Raw genomic sequence first — 19961 nt, forward strand, 5'->3', positions numbered from 1 at the left:
AGAACTTTCTTGAATACGGTTAATGCTAGGATGACTGCAAGAAAGATATTGTTACTGTTGGTCTATGGGATATGTCTTATGATTTTAATTTCTCTAAATTTCATAGACAACCCCATGATAAAGAATTTCCTAGTAAGGATGAACGTATTGGTCTTGCTTCTATTGCTGTGCCTCCTACTGATCCATTACAACAATATTTGCTAGATCATGAAAATGATATGTTTACGAATGAAAGAAGGGGAATAAATGAAATATTCTCTAATCAAGGCCCTGTTTTAAAACACAACTTGCCTGTTGAAATCCTTGGGGATCCTCCTCCACCCAAGGGTCATCACGTGTCTGAGCTTAAGCAATTACCCGATACTTTGAAATATGCTTATTTTGATGAAAAGAAGATATATCCTGTTATTATTAGTGCTAACCTTTCAGAGCATGAAGAAAAAAATTATTGAAAACTCTAAAGAAGCACTGTGCCACTATTGGATATACTCTTGATGATCTTAAGGGAATTATTCCCACTCAATGTGAGGAAAAAATTAATTTGGAGCATGATGCTTAACTAGTTGTTGATCATCAGCGACGGTTAAATCCTAAGATGAAAGAAGTGGTAAGAAATGAAATACTAAAGCTTCTGGAGGCAGGTATAATTTATCCTATTACTGATAGTAGATGGGTAAGTCATGTTCATTGTGTCCCTAAGAAGGGAGGTATTATAGTTGTTCCTAATGATAAGAACAAATTGATTCCACAAAGAATTGTTACAGGTTATTGAATGGTAATTGATTTTCAGAAATTGAACAAAGCTAGTAGAAAACATCATTACCCTCTACCTTTTATTGATCAAATGCTAGAAAGATTGTCCAAACATACAAATTTTTGCTTTCTAGATGTATATTCTGGTTTCTCTCAAATACCTGTGTCAAAAGAGGAACAAGAAAATACCACTTTTACTTGCCCTTTCGGTACTTTTGCTTATAGACGTATGCCTTTTGGTTTATGCAATGCACCCGCTACCTTTCAAAGATGTATGACTGCTATATTCTCATATTTTTGTGAAAATATTGTTGAGGTTTTCATGGATGATTTCTCCGTTTATAGAACTTCTTTTAATGATTGCTTCAGCAACCTTGATCGAGTTTTGCAGAGATGTGAAGAAACTAATCTTGTCTGGAATTGAATAGGGAGAAGTGCCACTTTATGGTTAATGAAAGTATTGTCTTGGGGCATAAATTTTCTGAAAGAGGTATTGAAGTTGATAAAGCTAAAGTAGATGCTTTTGAAACGATGACGTGCCCTAAGGATATCAAAGGTTTAAGCAGCTTCCTTGGTCATGTTGGTTTCTATAGAAGGTTTATTAAAGACTTCTATAAAATTTCTATGCCTCTCACTAATCTCTTGCAAAAATATGTTACTTTTGTTTTTGATGATGATTGTGTAGAAGCATTTGAAATACTTAAGAAAGCCTTGATTTCTATACCTATTGTTCAACCACCTGATTGGAATTTACCCTTTGAAATTATGTGTGATGCTAGTGATTATGTTGTTTGTGTTGTTCTAGGGCAAAGAGTTGATAAGAAATTGAATGTTATTCGCTATGCTAGTAAAACTCTAGACAGTGCCCAGAGAAATTTTTCTACTACTAAAAAAGAATTTTTAGCAGTTGTTTTTGCTTGTGATAAGTTCAGATATTATATTGTTGATTCCAAATTAACATTTCACACTCATCATGCTGCTATTAAATATCTTATGGAAAAGAAAGATCCTAAACCTAGACTTATTAGATGGGTTCTCTTGTTACAAGAATTCGATATGCATATTATTGATAGAAAGGGAGCTCAGAACCCCGTTGCAAACAACTTGTCTATGTTAGAAAATGTTCTTGATGACCCACTGCCTATTCACGATAGCTTTCCTAATGAACAATTAGCTGTCATAAATGCTTCTTGTAATACTCCATGGTATGCTGATTATGCTAATTACATTGTTGCTAAATTTATACCACCTATTTTCACATACCAGCAAAATAAGAAGTTTTTCTATGATTTTAAGAAATTACTTTTGGGATGTAACATCCCAATTTTCAATTTGGATGTTAACCATTAGGTCATCAATATGCATCCATGATTTGTGCATTTTTGAATTAGTTTATTTGGACATTTTCATCCTAGCGACCTTAAGCAACTCAAGTACCATTTGAGAGAGTTGGAGGTTTTCCCCCAAAAAATCCATTTTTGAATTTTCAAATTTGGTAAATTGGATCAAGGTGATTTTTATTTGATTTTTTCCAATTATTTCAAAATAAATAAAATAATGAAAGAAGATAATATGACTTCTTCAAAATAGCTAAGAAATAATGGAAATTAAATCTTGAATAAAAATATATTTTATTTTAATTTTTATTTTTAGTTGAGATTTTATTCAGTTAAATTAGGGAGAAATGTGCATTTTTAAAAATTGCATTTAGCCCAGAAAAATGTTCACTTTATCCGAAATATTAGTAGAGGACGGTGAAAATTATTTTTGAAAATTTAGGATTTTTATTTTATTTCATTTGGAACTGGTCTTCGCGACAAAATTTATTAAAAAAACTCACGCGTGCCAACAGGGCCGGCCCAGCCGCTGACCACCTTCCCCGCGCGCCACCCGTGTCCTCGCCTGACTCCGGCTAGGAGTCTGGGTCGGAGTCACCGCCGCTGGCCACTGCTCCAAGTCGGCCACCCCCCGGGCCTTTAAAAGCCGACCCCTCCGCCCCTCCTCCTCACAAATCGCCGCCGCCCTGAGCCGCCACTACCCGCTCGTGCTGCCGCTATTGGTGCCGGCGCCGCCGCCTCGCCTCGCTGCCCCGCGCCGCCTCCCGACGCCTCACGTCGCCGCCGCCGCCGCCCATCGTTGCTCCGCTGCTCCACTGCTGCCGCGCCACCCTGCATCGCTGGAGTTGCCACCGCCGCCGCCGCTTCTTTTTCCCGAACCGATAAAACCGCCGTAAACTGCCCCGTTTTTTTACTTTCCGTTTCTTTAGATCGATTTATTTATTAGGTTAAGTTAATTAGCAAATGTTCATTCATTTAGATCTGTTAGTGATTGTTTTCATTCGTTAGTTTCTTTTAGCGAACGTTCGTTCATTAGAATTTTCTTTTTAGTTTTATTTTTCAGCTAGGGACCTATCCGCAATTACTTTTTTACAGATTCGTCCCTGATCTTGAAACCCTCACTACTTTTTGCTTGTTTATCCAAATCCAATGAAACCAATGCCAATTTCTTCATATTGTTCCCTTCTCTCCAGATAAACAACTTGAACATGTTTTTGGAAATTTATAATTCGTTTTCAAGGAGATTTGAATTTGAACTTCTTTTGAAGGTAGTTTGTGTTTCGTAACTCCGATTCGGTTGATTCTTTTTGCAAATCGAAGCTCTGCACTTGTACTTTCTATTTAGATCTTTTTTCCTTTGGTTTTACCTTTGCATCTTTATGTTTGAATGCTTATGTATGCTATTTTTTTGTTTGCGATAGAGTTTCGAGAGTGCGAGGCGTGCTACTACGAATCTCTAGTGTTTTCCGATCGTCAGCAAAGCAAGTAACACTTTGATCATATCCCTTTATTACCCAGTTTTTATGTATTAGCCTCAACCCTCAAACATTGCATGAGTAGGTTTGTGAACATGTGGGTGTGGTTAATTAGTTGATGAGGTAGGAACCTATTGTCTTTTATCAACCCCGGGTATTATATGTTAAGCTCATACTGCTATGCTATGCTCGTAGACGTTGTTTGGGTATGAGAGATTCATGAAAGCTATGAGAGTAATAATATCTAAGGGAAACTTAAGGTGACGACTTTAATACACATCTAGGTGGATTGGTTTTGGGCACCTGGGGAATCAAGTGTTGTCCTAGGAGATCCCGGGGAACCCATGTGATCATCTTATGGAATGCCACCCAGGCTCAAAGGGATCATAAGATTATTCATGCTAGAAAGTTCCGTGTGCAGCCACATGCCATTATGGGCTCTGGCATAGTTGAGTAAGTTGTGGGAATCCTTTCCATGATGGGCTAGAAGATGCAGGGGAATTGTAGGTGTACCGGCCTATCTATCGGTTAAGGGGACTTCTTCGGAAAGACTGTGTCTCGGTCGTCTGTTTCTCAAACATCCTGCAGTGCGAGAAACTTAATGGAGGAGATCAAGTCTTGTGGGGAAAAGTGCGCAAATGCCATTATGGGCTCTGGCATAGTTGAGTAAGTTGTGGGAATCCTTTCCATGATGGGCTAGCAGATGCAGGGGAATTGTAGGTGTACCGGCCTATCTATCGGTTAAGGGGACTTCTTCGGAAAGACTGTGTCTCGGTCGTCTGTTTCTCAAACATCCTGCAGTGCGAGAAACTTAATGGAGGAGATCAAGTCTTGTGGGGAAAAGTGCGCAAACCTCTGTAGAGTGTACAAACTAATCATGATTAGCCGTTTCCCCAGTTATGGACATCTTGAGTGTCTGGTACTTGAATTATTGTTTGATCTCATTACTATACTTAATGAATCTGCTGGGTTATTACTTTTTATTTTGGCATTGAGTTGGGGGTACCTTTTCAAGAATGACATAAACTTTGTAGTTAAATAAAATCTATTCCTTTCTTGTAGGAAAAAATTAGCTTTCTGCAAATGATAACCATAGAGACTCCACCAGCCAAATATGCATGTACTTATAGCTGTTATTTGTTCATTGCTCTATAGTGTTATCTTGCCAGCATATTCCATGTGCTGACCTACACAGCTAGAACGTATCATGTTGCAGAGTTTTCAGACGAAGAGTAAGGTGCGATAGGTTGTATTCGTGAACTCAGTTTTGCCGTGGAGTTGGATGGACTCATTTATCTTTGATGCTTCCGCAGTTATCTTAATTAGATGGCCTTCAGCCATATTATTGTAATAAGTGCTCTATTTGAGACACTCGATGTAATAAGTGTGTGATTGAACTCTGTTATAAATCCTAGAGTACTGTGTGTGTCAGCAATACCAATCCAGGGATGACACTTAAGCACAGAGACTACGGTCCATTGGGATCAGGTCGCTACAAGATGGTATCACAACACACGCTGACTGTAGGATGTGACCACTTGGAAAAGCCTCAGGATACTCTTCTCTACTCATTTCTTAGTCTTCTCCATTTCTACTCTATAGATGGCGGACCCAAGGAACAAGTTCACTCAACCGGATGACGACACCCCTTTCGGACGACACTTGAAGGAAGTCACTAGGTACCTGAACATCAGCATACCAAGCTTCATCGGGACTTTCACTGCCACTTTACTAGAAGAGGAGCACTGTATGATACAAGTTCGTGTTCTGGGAAGGACATTCACACCAGTTACCGATCCAATCAAGTTTTCCTTTGATGCACCAACCTGGAGTTTAGGAAAGTGCATGGCCGCCCACATCGCCATTGGACGCATAGGCGAAGTGTATAACAAGGATCTTAAGGACACCACCTACCAGATATGTGGACGCCGAGATGAGCAATGGGAAATGATTCGCACCAGGAAGGATAAATCAATTGCAGCCTATATACATGAGTTGAACTAGCACATTTGATGCTACGAGAACCAGATGTGCGCCAACATGATAGACACGAAGAAGGTGATGACCCAACACATGGAGCTAGAAAAGGAACTCAAGTCTACGCGTGGTGGATATGAAGATGAAATTTTTGTACTACCAGAGAAGAATGAAGACCTGAAGAATAAGCTAGGATTATTCATGGGGGATCCCGAACCTGGAGTCGACATTCGTTCAGAAGATTACATCATACTAGACGACACAGACTCCGACCCCGACAGCAATGATGACTATGAAGACGAAGCTGGAGCAGATATTATGGAGTCTTCCGCCGATCAAAATTTCTTGTCAGCCACCATATTACCATTAGAGTTCTTCCATGTATATAGTAATCATTCGCGAGATTTTGTAACCATAGCTTCGATTGATTGTATGAATCTTGTTTGGTATTGAGTGTTGTGGAATGAATATGTTTGTCTCATATGCATATGGGTAGTGAAATCTCTCTTTAGACCACATTCTATTATGTTCTCACCCCTCTAAACCTATCAGATGCCTCAAGACGTGACCCCGCATTCGCCTTCCCACCGGAGCTCACTCAGTTGATCCAACATGAGAATGCCTTGATGCAGTTGTTAGTCCAGAACCAAGGCAACAACAACAACAATAACCCACTGCCACCACCCCCAGTTGATAACTTAGCCCGCTTTCTAAGGTTGAACCCGCCGGTGTTCTTGAATAGCACCAAGCCGATTGTTGCTGATGACTGGCTCCGCAAGATTGGAAGGGAGCTGACCACTGCAGGTTGCACAGATGCTGAGAAGGTGCGCTTTGCCGCACATCAACTGGAATGACCCGTAACCTCATGGTGGGAGAACTACACTGTCACTTTCCCCGTGGCCAATGTGACATGGGATCAGTTTCAACAAGCCTTCCGCACTGCACATGTCTCGGTTGGAGCTATGAGTATGAAGAAGCGTGAGTTCCGCAACTTATGTCAGGGAGATCATACTGTGGCGCAGTACATGGATGAGTTCAGGAAGTTAGCTCGCTACGCCCCGGATGATGTGGCCACAGATGCCGCGAAACAGGAGAAGTTTCTTGAGGGGATGAATGATGAGCTGAGTATGCAGTTGATGGTGGCAACATTCACCAACTATTAGGAGCTCGTAGATAGGGCCCTCATGATTGAAGGCAAGCAGCAGCAGATAGAGAGCCGCAAACGGAAGTATGGACAGGGGAAGTACAACTCTGGAGCTCAGCAGAAGCCATGTTTTACCCCGTACTCGGGAGGACACACCCATCATAACCATGGAGGCCATTCTCACAATGGAGGAAGTTCACATAACCACAGGGTCCCAAAGAATGGAAATGGGAATGGAGGAAACATCAGTCAGAGCCGTTCCAACCAGGCAAGCCCCGCCAAGAAGGATCTGAGTCACGTTACCTGTTTCAAGTGCGGGAAGACTCGACACTACACCAATGATTGTTCTGAGATAAAGAATAGTAATAGAAATGGAAGCTCTAGAAAGAAGCCCAATCCTTTCACCAGAGTTCAAGTGAATCACGTCAACGTGGAGGAAGTTGAAGAGCAGCCTGACTCAATTATTGGTAAGTTTTCGATTAAGTCATTTATAGCTATTGTCCTTTTTGACACTAGTGCATCGCATTCATACATATCAAGGGGATATGCGGATCAGTTTAAGATGCCCACCATAGCCCTCAAGACACTGATATGTCTCCGTCGTATCTATTTTTCTAAACACTTTTGCCCTTGTTTTGGACTCTAACTTGCATGATTTGAATGGAACTAACCCGGACTGACGATGTTTTCAGCAGAATTACCATGGTGTTATTTATGTGCAGGAGCAAACGTTCTCGGAATGACCTGAAATTTCACGGAGCCACTTCCAGAAAATAAGAAAAATACCTGCAAAAGATGAAGTCCAGGGGGCCCACCACCTCTCCACGAGGGTGGGGGCGCGCCCCCTACCTCGTGGGCCCCCTGTTGCCTCTCCAACTCCAACTCCATATATTGAGTTTCGGGGAGAAAAAAAATCAGAGAGAAGAAATCATCGTGTTTTACGATATGGAGCCACCGCCAAGCCCTAAAACCTCTCGGGAGGGCTGATCTGGAGTCCGTTCGGGGCTCCGGAGAGGGGAATTTGTCGCCATCGTCATCATCAACCATCCTCCATCACCAATTTCATGATACTCACCGGCGTGCGTGAGTAATTCCATCGTAGGCTTGCTGGACGGTGACGGGTTGGATGGGATCTATAATGTAATCGAGTTAGTTTTGTTAGGGTTTGATCCCTAGTATACACTATGTTCTGAGATTGATGTTGCTATGACTTTGCTATGCTTAATGCTTGTCACTAGGGCCCAAGTGCCATGATTTCAGATCTGAACCTATTATGTTTTCATCAATATATGAGAGTTCTGGATCCTATCTTGCAAGTCTATAGTCACCTATTATGTGTTATGATCCGTTAACCCCGAAGTGACAATAATCGGGATACTTACCGGTGATGACCGTAGTTTGAGGAGTTCATGTATTCACCATGTGTTAATTCTTTGTTCCGGTTCTCTATTAAAAGGAGACCTTAATATCCCTTAGTTTCCGTAAGGACCCCGCTGCCATGGGAGGGTAGGACAAAAGATGTCATGCAAGTTCTTTTCCTTAAGCACGTATGACTATGTTCGGAATACATGCCTACATTATCTCAATGAACTGGATCTAGTTCTGTGTCACCCTAGGTTATGACTGTTACATGATGAACCACATCCGGCATAATTCTCCATCACTCATCCATTGCCTACGAGCTTTCCATATAGTGTTCTTCGCTTATTTACTTTACCGTTGCTATTGCTATCATCACTACAAAATACCAAAAACATTACTTTTACTACTGTTACCTTTTGCTACCGTTACCACTACTATCATATTACTTTGTTACTAAACACTTTGCTGCAGATATTAAGTTTCCAGGTGTGGTTGAATTGACAACTCAGATGCTAATACTTGAGAGTATTCTTTGGCTCCCCTTGTGTCGAATCAACAAATTTTGGTTGAATACTTTACCCTCGAAAACTGTTGCGATCCTCTATACTTGTGGGTTATCAAGACTATTTTCTGGCGCCGTTGCTGGGGAGCATAGCTCTATTCTTTGAGCTACTTAGGATATATATCTTCTTATCATTTGAAGAACTTGAGAGATCCAAAAACCAAGATCTATCCCTCAACTACGAGGGGAGGTAAGGAACTGCCATCTAGCTCTGCACTTGATTCACCTTCTGTTATGAGTAAGTTTGCGACACCTACACCTGCTTCTGCTATTTGTTCTGATATGTCACATGTTATTGATGATGCCACTTCTGCTATGCATGATACTTATGACAAAACTACCTCTATGCCTGATACTACTGTGCCACTTAGTGATTTTCTTGATGAACAACTTGCTAGGGCTAGAGAGATTGAAAATATTGAATCTGATGATACTGATGAAAGTGATGATGAAGAATCACTTGTTATTCCTAAGGGTTATGTTTTTTATCAAGAAGCTTCTTTCGCTATTTTATCTTGCAAAAATAGAAATGAACTCAAAAGGTTATTAACTAAATGGAGTAAGCAATCTCTAAATGCTAGAATGAAACCTGACCCTACTTTTGCTACTTCACCTATCTTTGTTACTGATAAGGATTATGAATTCTCTATTGATCCTGATATAATTACTTTGGTTGAATCTGATCCTTTTCATGGTTATGAATCTGAAACTGTTGTGGCACATCTTACTAAATTGAATGATATATCCACCCTGTTCACTAAAGATGAGAGAACTCGTTACTTTTACATCCTTAAAATATTTCCGTTCTCATTAAAGGGTGATGCTAAGATATGGTTTAATTCTATTGATACTGGTTGTGTGCGTAGTCCCGAGGATATGATTTATTACTTCTCTGCTAAATATTTCCCTGCTCATAAGAAACAAGTTGCTTTAAGGGATATATATAATTTTGTGCAAATTGAAGAAGAGAGTCCCCCACAAGCTTGGGGGAGGCTTCTCCAATTACTTAATGCTTTACCTGATCATCCTCTTAAGAAAAATGAAATACTTGATATCTTTTATAATGGACTAACTGATGCCTCCAGAGATTAACTGGATAGTTGTGCTGGTTCTGTTTTTAGGGAAAGAACACCGGATGAAGCTGAAATTTTATTGAACAATATGTTGACAAATGAAAATAATTGGACACCTCCAGAGCCAATTCCTGAGCCTATCCCTAAACCAACTCCGAAGAAGAGGGGTATTCTATTTCTCAGTCCTGAAGATATGCAAGAGGCAAAGAAATCTATGAAATAAAAAGGTATTAAAGCTGAAGATGTTAAGAATTTACCTCCTATTGAAGAAATACATGGTCTTAATTTACCGCCTGTTGAAGAAACATATAATCCAAATCCTTCTCCTATTGAAGAAACTCGTGGTCTTGATAACCCGACACATGTAGTAAAGGTAAACTCTCTCTACAGAGATGATAAAGCTGAAATCCCATTTACTAAGTTTGCTAGCCCATGCTTAGATGAGTTCGATAAATTTATGACAAAGTAAGAAGACTTTAATGCTTATTTTGGTAGACAATTGAAATACAATTCAAATATGCTTGAACACTTGGGTGATTATATGGCTAATGTCAAAGGTGAACTTAAACTTATTAGTAAACATGCTTCTATGGTTACCACTTAAGTAGAACAAGTACTTAAAGCTCAAAATTATTTGCTCAATGAATTGAATAGTAAAGATAATGATAATGCTGTTAGAGTGGCCACTAGAACTGGTAGAATGACTCAGGAACCTTTGTATCCTGAAGGCCGCCCTAAGAGAATTGAGCAAGATTCTCAGAGAAATAAAATAGATGCACCTAGTACTTCTAAAAAGAAGAAAAAGAAAAATGATAGGACTTTGCATTCTTCTAGTGAACCTATTACTAAAACACCTAAGAATCCAAATGATATTTCTCTTTCTGATGCCGAAACACAATCTGGTAATGAACCTGAAACTAGTGGTAATGCTAATAATAATGTTCACGATTGTGCTCAACGTAGTAATGATAATGATATAGAAATTGAACCTGTTGTTGATCTTGATAACCCACAATCAAAGAATCAACATTATGATAAGATAGACTTTGTTGGTAGGAAACATGGTAAAGAAAGAGAGCCTTGGGTTCAGAAACCCATGCCTTTTCCTCCCAAACCATCCAAGAAAAAGGATGATGAGGATTTTGAGCGCTTTGCTGAAATGATTAGACCTATCTTTTTACGTATGCGATTAACTGATATACTCAAAACCAATCCTTATGCCAAGTACATGAAAGATATTATTACAAATAAAATAAAGATACCGGAAGCTGAAATTTCCACCATGCTTGCTAATTATACTTTTAATGGTGGAATACCAAAGAAACTTGGAGATCTCGGTGTACCAACTATACCATGCTCCATTAAAAGAAATTATGTTAAAACTGCTTTATGTGATCTTGGAGCCGGTGTTAGTGTTATGCCTCTCTCTTTATATTGTAGACTTGATTTGAATAAGTTGACACCTACTAAAATATCTTTGCAAATGGTTGATAAATCAACTGCTATACCTGTCGGTATTTGTGAGGATGTGCCTGTTGCAGTTGCAAACGTTACTATTTTAACGGACTTTGTTATTCTTGATATTCCCAAGGACGATAGTATGTCTATTATTCTTGGAAGACCCTTTTTGAATACTGCAGGGGCTGTTATTGATTGCACTAAAGGCAATGTCACTTTTCCGATACACTTTCTGAGGAAACAACCTCAAGTTCATACTATCAACTCTATTGGAAAAATTCCATCGATTATATTTGGAGGTTTTGAATTTCCTCTTCCTACTGTCAAGAAGAAATATGATATTCTTATTATTGGGGATGTGCATATCCCCGTTGAGGTAACATAGTGTTATTTGAAATTTCTCCGGTTCCATGTTATTCGGAATGAGTTCGTTAACAAGACTTGATCAACCTTGTTATTGGATTCCTTTTGATGATCATGAGATGGATGAAACTAGAAGGCACAACCTTCTGTACCCCACTTTTACTTTCTGTTATTTATATTAAATAAAATAAAAATAAATATTTTTCTGTCTGTTATCTGATTACCCGTGCAATATAAAAATACCCCGAAAATAAAAGTTCTCCAAATGCCCTGAAATTTAAATATGATTTTTTCTAGAATATTTGAGAATATTTGGCACTGAGAACACAGCGGGGGGACAACCACCTGCACATGAGGGTGGAGGGCGCGCCCCCTGCCTCGTGGGCCCACGGTGGCCCTCCTCCACTCATTCTTTCACCCACACACTTCTTCTTCCTCCCGCAAGCACGAACATCCAGCTCAAACCCGAGTCCAAGCTCGTTTTGCTGCCATTTTCGATCTCCTTGCTCAAAGCACCCCTCACAAAACTGCTTGGGGAGATTGTTCCTTGGTATGTGACTCCTCCATTGGTCCAATTAGTTTTTGTTCTAGTGCTTTATTCATTTCAAATTTTTGCTGCTTAGGTGACCATGTTCTTCAGCTTGCATGTCAAATTTATATGGTCAAAAGTAGTTTTGATGCATGATATAGACTCTAGGCACTTGTAGGAGTAGTTGCTATCAATATTATTGAGTTTGGTTTACTTTTATTTTGAAGTTACTAAAAATTTCAGAATTTTTCAGAAAATGATGAGAAGATTATTGAGGGGCTCATCGAGCCAAAGCTCGAAGGAAAAGGCACCAAAGCCTAAGTATAATCTGCCTCGCACCACGGAGGGTCGGGCGTGTGAATGGCCTTCCGATGATTTCTTGAGAGCAGCTGGTATTTATGAAGATTTTCACGAATTGCCTAAGAATGCAGGCCTCACTGCTTTCCTACACGACCAATGCGATTAGTATCTCTTACTCACAAATACCTTTGTGCAAAACTTTGATTTCCATTCTAGGAACTCGCCACCTATAGTGGAGTTTCATTTATATGACGAGCATAAGGAGATGTCACTTTACGATTTTTCTCGGATTTGTTTAGTCCCTTTTGACGGCAAGACAGAAGAACCACATCGTGATGATGTTGAGGGGTTTATTGATACTATCACTAGCATACATTTTCCTGTTATACGTTACTTTGCATTATTTGCTAGTCGTTGCTTAATTGGACGCGGAAACTATGGAAACCTTAGTATCCCTGACATAATTATTCTTCTCCACGGTTTATACAGTGATAACACTTTTACTATGGGCGATATTATTGCCAAACGGTTAAGTCTGAACCGTACCAAGGGCCCCATCTTTGGAGGCATCTATGCTTCACGCCTAGCTGCACATTTTAACATACCTATTAGGCATTTTGAGAAGGAAGAAAAGGTGCTACCTCGTGTTTATCTAGATTATAAAAGTATGGTGGCACATGATTTTATTGTTAAGAATAGCGAAGGAGAGCTTAAATATCAATTGTTCTTTAATAAACATCATCCTGAGACTATTACCCTGCCTTCTCCTTCTTTGTTTGATTTATCTTCAGGCATGTACCTTGTTCCGTTGAAGGCTATTCACGCCTACTGGAACCCTTTACCAGCCATGGAGCCAGAGCCGGAACCACAAGTTGATCCTTCACGACAGTCTAATTACCAGTGGGATCCGGAGATGATTGCCAGCCAGTGGCAATCGGAGTCTTCTTCTTCTCAGTATGACCCCAACTATTATTATGTATATCCGCCAGGCCAGCCGTGGCCATAGACCAACTTAGGCCAAAAGCCTAAGCTTGGGGGAGTACGTATTTCCAACTGACATTACATTTATGTTCACACACTCATTGCTAGACGTCGATGCTCATACTTTTTCATTGTATCATCCATGCTAGTTTACTTTCCTTTTTATGCTTTATTCTTGTGTGTTTAATAAAACCTTAAGAAAAATCAAAAAAATAGTTGTAGCTTTTAATTAGTTTACTTCCCATGCTTGTAGTAGTAATTAAAAAGAAAACCCAAAAAGATTTCCTTTTCTTCTTTTGCTTGTTGGGAGCTTTCCTGTGTAAATAGTTTTATTTCTTTTCTTTTCTTTGGAGGTCGATAGGACAAGACCATGATTAAATTGTTGAAGTGGCTCTTATATGCATTATTGTTGATCTGACAAAAGAGCCGATATTGCCTTGTCTTCTCCTGTTTATTGAATGCTTGCAGATTCCATCTTAGTCCAATGCACGTGCACTCTTATTATTATTCACATCGTTCGGTCATGCAAGTGAAAGGCAATTATGATGATATATGATGGACTGGCTGAGATGAGAAAAGCTGGTATGAAATCGACCTCTTTTGTTTTTGTAAATATGATTAGTTCATCGTTCCTGATCCGGCCTATTATGAATAAACATGTTTGCAATAACAACTAGAGATCATAATTCTTGTGCCATGCTTGATTAGCTACGAGTTATAATGGTTTACCTTGCATGCCAACATACTATTAAAATGGTTGTGATGTGGTATCCTCCTCTGAATGATTTAAGTGACTTGACTTGGCGCATGTTCACGCATGTAGTTGAATCAAAATCAACATAGCCTTCACGATATTTATGTTCATAGTGGATTATATCCTACCTCATGCTTGCATTCAGTGTTGATTAATTTTGATGCATGTTCATGACCGTTGTCGCTCTCTAGCTGGTCGCTTCCCAGTCTTTTGCTAGCCTTCACCTGTACAAAGCGGGAATACTGCTTGTGCATCCAAACTCCTTAAACCCCAAAGTTATTCCACATGAGTCCACTATAACTTCCTATATATGGTATCTACCTGCCGTTCCAAGTAAATTTGTATGTGCCAAACTCTAAACCTTCAAATAAATATCCTGTTTTGTATGCTCGAATAGCTCATGTATCAACTAGGGTTGTCCGTATCTTCCATGTTAGGCGGGTTATGCTCAAGAGGAGTGGACTCCGCTCCTCACTCACGAGATAAATGGCTGGTCACCGGGATGCCCAGTCCCATGCTTTATGCAAACTAAATCAAAATAATTGCGAACAAAACTCCCCCTGGGACTCTTGTTAGTTGGAGGCACTCGTTGTTTTGAGCAAGCCATGGATTGATGCTTGTTGGTGGAAGGGGGAGTATAAACTTTACCATTGTGTTTGGGAACCGCCTATAATGCGCGTAGCATGGAAGATATCGCCATCTCTTGGTTGTTATGTTGACAATGAAAGTATACCGCTCAAAATATTATTCACCTCTATTTCAAAATCGAGCTCTGGCACCTCTACAAATCCCTGCTTCCCTCTGCGAAGGGCCTATCTATTTACTTTTATGTTGAGTCATCATCCTCTTATTAAAAAGCACCAGTTGGAGAGCACCGCTGTCATTTGCATTCATTATTGTTAGTTTACATTGAGTATGACTTGACTGGATCTCTTTTACCATGAATTACAATGTCTATTCAGTCCTTGGTCTTTAAAGGTGCTCTGCATTTATGTTTTGCGGTCTCAGAAAGGGCTAGCGAGATACCATCTTGTTATATCATATTATGATTGTTTTGAGAAAGTGTTGTCATCCGAGATTTATTATTATGGCTCGCTAGTTGATTATGCTATTGATATGAGTAAACTTGAGACCTATGCGTTATTGTGAATGTGGTTAGTTATAATCTGTGCTGAAAACTTGAATGCTAGCTTTACATATTTACAACAACAAGAGCAAACCGAGTTTGTAAAAGTTTTTCTTTATCATTTTCAGTTTGCCAACTGAATTGCTTGAGGACAAGCAAAGGTTTAAGCTTGGGGGAGTTGATACGTCTCCGTCGTATCTACTTTTCCAAACACTTTTGCCCTTGTTTTGGACTCTAACTTGCATGATTTGAATGGAACTAACCCAGAATGACGCTGTTTTCAGCAGAATTACCATGGTGTTATTTATGTGCAGGAGGAAACATTCTCGGAATGACCTGAAACTTCATGGAGCCACTTTTCAGAAAATAAGAAAAATACCTGCAAAAGATGAAAGCCAGGGGGGCCACCACCTCTCCACAAGGGTGGGGGAAGCGCTTGCCTCCCTAGGGCGCGCCCCTACCTTGTGGGCCCCCTGTTGCCTCTCCAACTCCAACTCCAACTCCATATATTGAGTTTCGGGGTGAAAAAATTCAGAGAGAAGAAATCATCGCGTTTTACAATACGGAGCCACCGCCAAGCCCTAAAACCTCTCGGGAGGGCTGATCTGGAGTCCGTTCGGGGCTCCGGAGAGTGGAATCCGCCGCCATCGTCATCATCAACCATCCTACATCACCAATTTCATGATTATCACCGCCATGCGTGAGTAATTCCATCGTAGGCTTGCTGGACGGTGATGGGTTCGATGGGATCTATCATGTAATCGAGTTAGTTTTGTTAGGGTTTGATCCCTAGTATCCACTATGTTCTGAGATTGATGCTGCTATGACTTTGCTATGCTTAATGCTTATCACTAGGGCTCGAGTGCCATGATTTCAGATCTGAACCTATTATGTTTTCATCAATATATGAGAGTTCTGGATCCTATCTTGCAAGTCTATAGTCACCTATTATGTGTTATGATCCGTTAACCCCGAAGTGACAATAATCGGGATACTTACCAGTGATGATCGTAGTTTGAGGAGTTCATGTATTCACCATGTGTTAATGCTTTGTTCCGGTTCTCTATTAAAAGGAGGCCTTAATATCCCTTAGTTTCCGTAAGGACCCCGCTGCCACAGGAGGGTAGGACAAAAGATGTCATGCAAGTTCTTTTCCATCAGCACGTATGACTATGTTCGGAATACATGCCTACATTATATCAATGAACTGGAGCTAGTTCTGTGTCACCCTAGGTTATGACTCTTACATGATGAACCGCATCCGGCATAATTCTCCATCACTGATCCATTGCCTATGAGCTTTCCATATATTGTTCTTCGCTTATTTACTTTACCGTTGCGATTGCTATCATCACTACAAAATACCAAAAACATTACTTTTACTACTGTTACCTTTTGCTACCGTTACCACTACTATCATATTACTTTGCTACTAAACACTTTGCCGCATATATTAAGTTTCTTGGTGTGGTTGAATTGACAACTCAGCTGATAATAGTTGAGAGTATTCTTTGGCTCCCCTTGTGTCGAATCAACAAATTTGGGTTGAATACTTTACCCTCGAAAACTGTTGCGATCCCCTATACTTGTGGGTTATCAGACACCTATGTTAGTAAGCTCACCTAGAGCGAAGTATATGGCTAGTCGAGGATGTTTTCAGTTGCCATTGACCATAGGTAAACATGTTTTCCCCTCCGACCTCATTATGCTGGTATCACAAGGATTGGATGTGATACTAGACATGGATTGGCTATCGATGTATGGGGGAAACATCGATTGTGCGAGTAAGTCAATTCTTCTCACCACCCCAGAAGGGAAAAGGATCATGTATGTGTCTAGGCATGCGCCAAGGAGGACCCAAGTAAATTCACTCTCGGGAGTTGTTCAGGAGGAAGTGCTAGTTGTGTAGGATTATCTCGGTCTATTTCCAGAGGAATTACCAGGCATGCCACCAAATCAAGATATAGAATTTTTGATAGAGCTGTTACCAGGCACCAGACCAATATCGAAGAGACCGTATCGGATGCCCGCAAATAATCTGGAGGAAATTAAGAAGCAAATTAAGGAGTTATTGGAGAAAGGTTATATTCAACCAAGTTCATCACCGTAGGGAGCCCAGTGCTCTTAGTTGAGAAGAAGGATGGATCTTTAAGAATGGTTGTTGATTATCATGCACTGAATGAGGTGACTATCAAAAACAAATACCCACTACCGATGATCAATGATTTGTTTGACCAGCTGCAAGTAGCTAAAGTATTCTCCAAAATCGATCTTCGATCAGGATACCACCAGCTAAAGATTGGAGAACATGATATACCTAAGACAGCTTTTACCATAAGGTACGGGCTATATGAGTACACGGTCATGTGTTTTGGTTTGACTAACGCCCCTGCCTACTTTATGAGTATGATGAATAAGGTATTCATGGAGTTCTTGGATAAGTTTGTGGTGGTGTTCATTGACGATATATTGGTGTACTCGAAGAATGAAGAACACAAGGAACATTTGCGCTTGGTTCTCGAGAAGCTCAAGGAACATCAATTATATGGCAAGTTCAACAAATGTGTGTTTTGGTTGAAGGAAGTTGGATTTCTCGGACATGTTATATCAGGATAAGGTATAGTAGTAGACCCTTCCAAGGTTTAGTCTCTCACTGAGTTGTTGGCACCCACCTCAGTTGGAGAGATACGCAGTTTTCTTGGACTCACAGGATATTATCGGAGATTCATTGAGAATTTTTCCAAGATCGCGAAGCCCATGATGGAGTTATGAAATAAGGACACCAAGTTTAAATGGACCGAGGAATGTGAGGACAGTTTTCAGGAGTTGAAGAAACGTTTAGTTAGGGCCCCAATGCTAATTCTTTGGGATATATGCAAGGATTTCCAAGTATATTGCGATGCTTCTTGACAAGGACTTGGAGGTGTACTTATGCAAGACGAAAGAGTTTTTTCATATGCCTCATGTCAGCTTCGACCTCATGAGTTGAATTATGCCATGCATGATTTGGAGTTAGCGTCCATAGTGCATGTGCTCAAGACCTGGAGACATTTTCTCATTGGAAACCGTTGTGATGTAGACACGAATCATAAGAGTTTGAATTACATTTTTACGCAGAATGAGTTGAATCTCAGGAAGAGGAGATGGTTGGAGCTCACAAAGGATTATGATATGAAGCTGCATTATCTTCCAGGAAAGGCCAATGTAGTAGCAGACGCTTTGAGCTGCAAGAGTTATGTTAGTACTCTCATAACCGGAGGATTACCGGAGGAGTTAGCCGACAATCTTAGAGAACTTCGAATGGATATAGTTCCAAGAGGTTTTCTTGCAGCGTTGGAAGTTTAGTCCACGTTGTTGGGAAAGATTCGAGAAGCCCAGAAGACTGATAAGGCAATTCCGGAGATAAAGGAGAAGATGAATAAAGGAAAGGCCAAAGATTTTCATGAGGATGAATACGAAATATTATGGTTTGAGTATCGTATTTATGTGCCCAATGATTCAGAGATCAGGAAGTTAATACTTCAGGAGGCTCATAACCCGCTGTGCTTGATTCACCCAGGAAACACCAAGATGTATTTGGATTTGAAGGAATGTTTATGGTGGACAAGTATGAAGAAAGATATAGCTGAGTATGTGGCCGTATGTGATGTATGTCAGAGAGTTAAGGCAGAGAACCAAAAGCCGACAGGATTACTTCAGCCTTTGCCGATACCCGTATGGAAGTGGGATAAGCTTGGTATGGATTTCATCACCCAATTACCCAAGACACGATCGGGATATGATTCCATTTGGGTAGTAGTTGATCGCTTGAAAAAAGTGGCTCAATTTATCCCTGTGAAAACCACTTACCCGAGCGCGAAGTTGGCCAAGATATATATGACCAGGATCGTATGTCTGCATGGAGTTCCGAGGACCATCGTATCAGATAGAGGAACGTAGTTTACCTTGAATTCTTGGAATTAATTACACCAGACTTTGGGTACCAGGCTAGATTTTAGTACAGCCTTTCATCCGCAGATGGATGGACAGACTGAGAGAGTCAACCAGATTCTGGAGGATGTGTTGAGAGCTTGTGCGCTAGATTATGGATCTAGCTTGGATGATAATTTGCCTTACGCAGAGTTCTCATATAACAACAACTACCAAGCTAGTTTCAAGATGGCCCCTTTCGAAGCTTTGTATAGAAGGAGGTGCAAGACACCATTGATGTGGAATGAAATTGGAGACCGACAGAGAGTCTGAAGAGAAGGTTAAGTTGATTCGTGATAGACTGAAGGTAGCTCAGTCCAGGCAGAAGAGTTATGCTGACACTAAATGCAAGGAGGTAGCCTATGAAATCAGAGATAGAGCATATCTCCTTGTGTCACCACTTCAAGGAGTTAAACGATTTGGAGTCAAAGGAAAGCTAGCCCCACAATTTGTAGGACCATACCGAGTTTTGGAACGTATGGGAGAAGTTGCCTACAAATTGGAGTTACCCGAAGGTTTGTCAGGAGTTCATGATGTGTTTCACGTTTCCTAGTTAAAGAAGTGCCATGCAGAGATGGCCGATATTCCTCTGAGAGATACAGTGGCCCTGGAAGCAAATTAGTTGGAGAGTGACCTAACCTATGAGGAGAAACCCATCAAGATTCTCGAGTTTTCCAACCGAGTTACATGCAGCAAGGTCATCAAGTTTTGCAAAGTTCACTGGAGTCACCATACCGAGGAAGAAGCCACCTAGGAGCGAGAAGAAGACCTACGGAAAGACCACCAAAACCTTTTTGC

Source organism: Triticum aestivum, chromosome 5A (genome assembly GCF_018294505.1).
Source record: "Triticum aestivum cultivar Chinese Spring chromosome 5A, IWGSC CS RefSeq v2.1, whole genome shotgun sequence".
NCBI lineage: Eukaryota > Viridiplantae > Streptophyta > Magnoliopsida > Poales > Poaceae > Triticum > Triticum aestivum.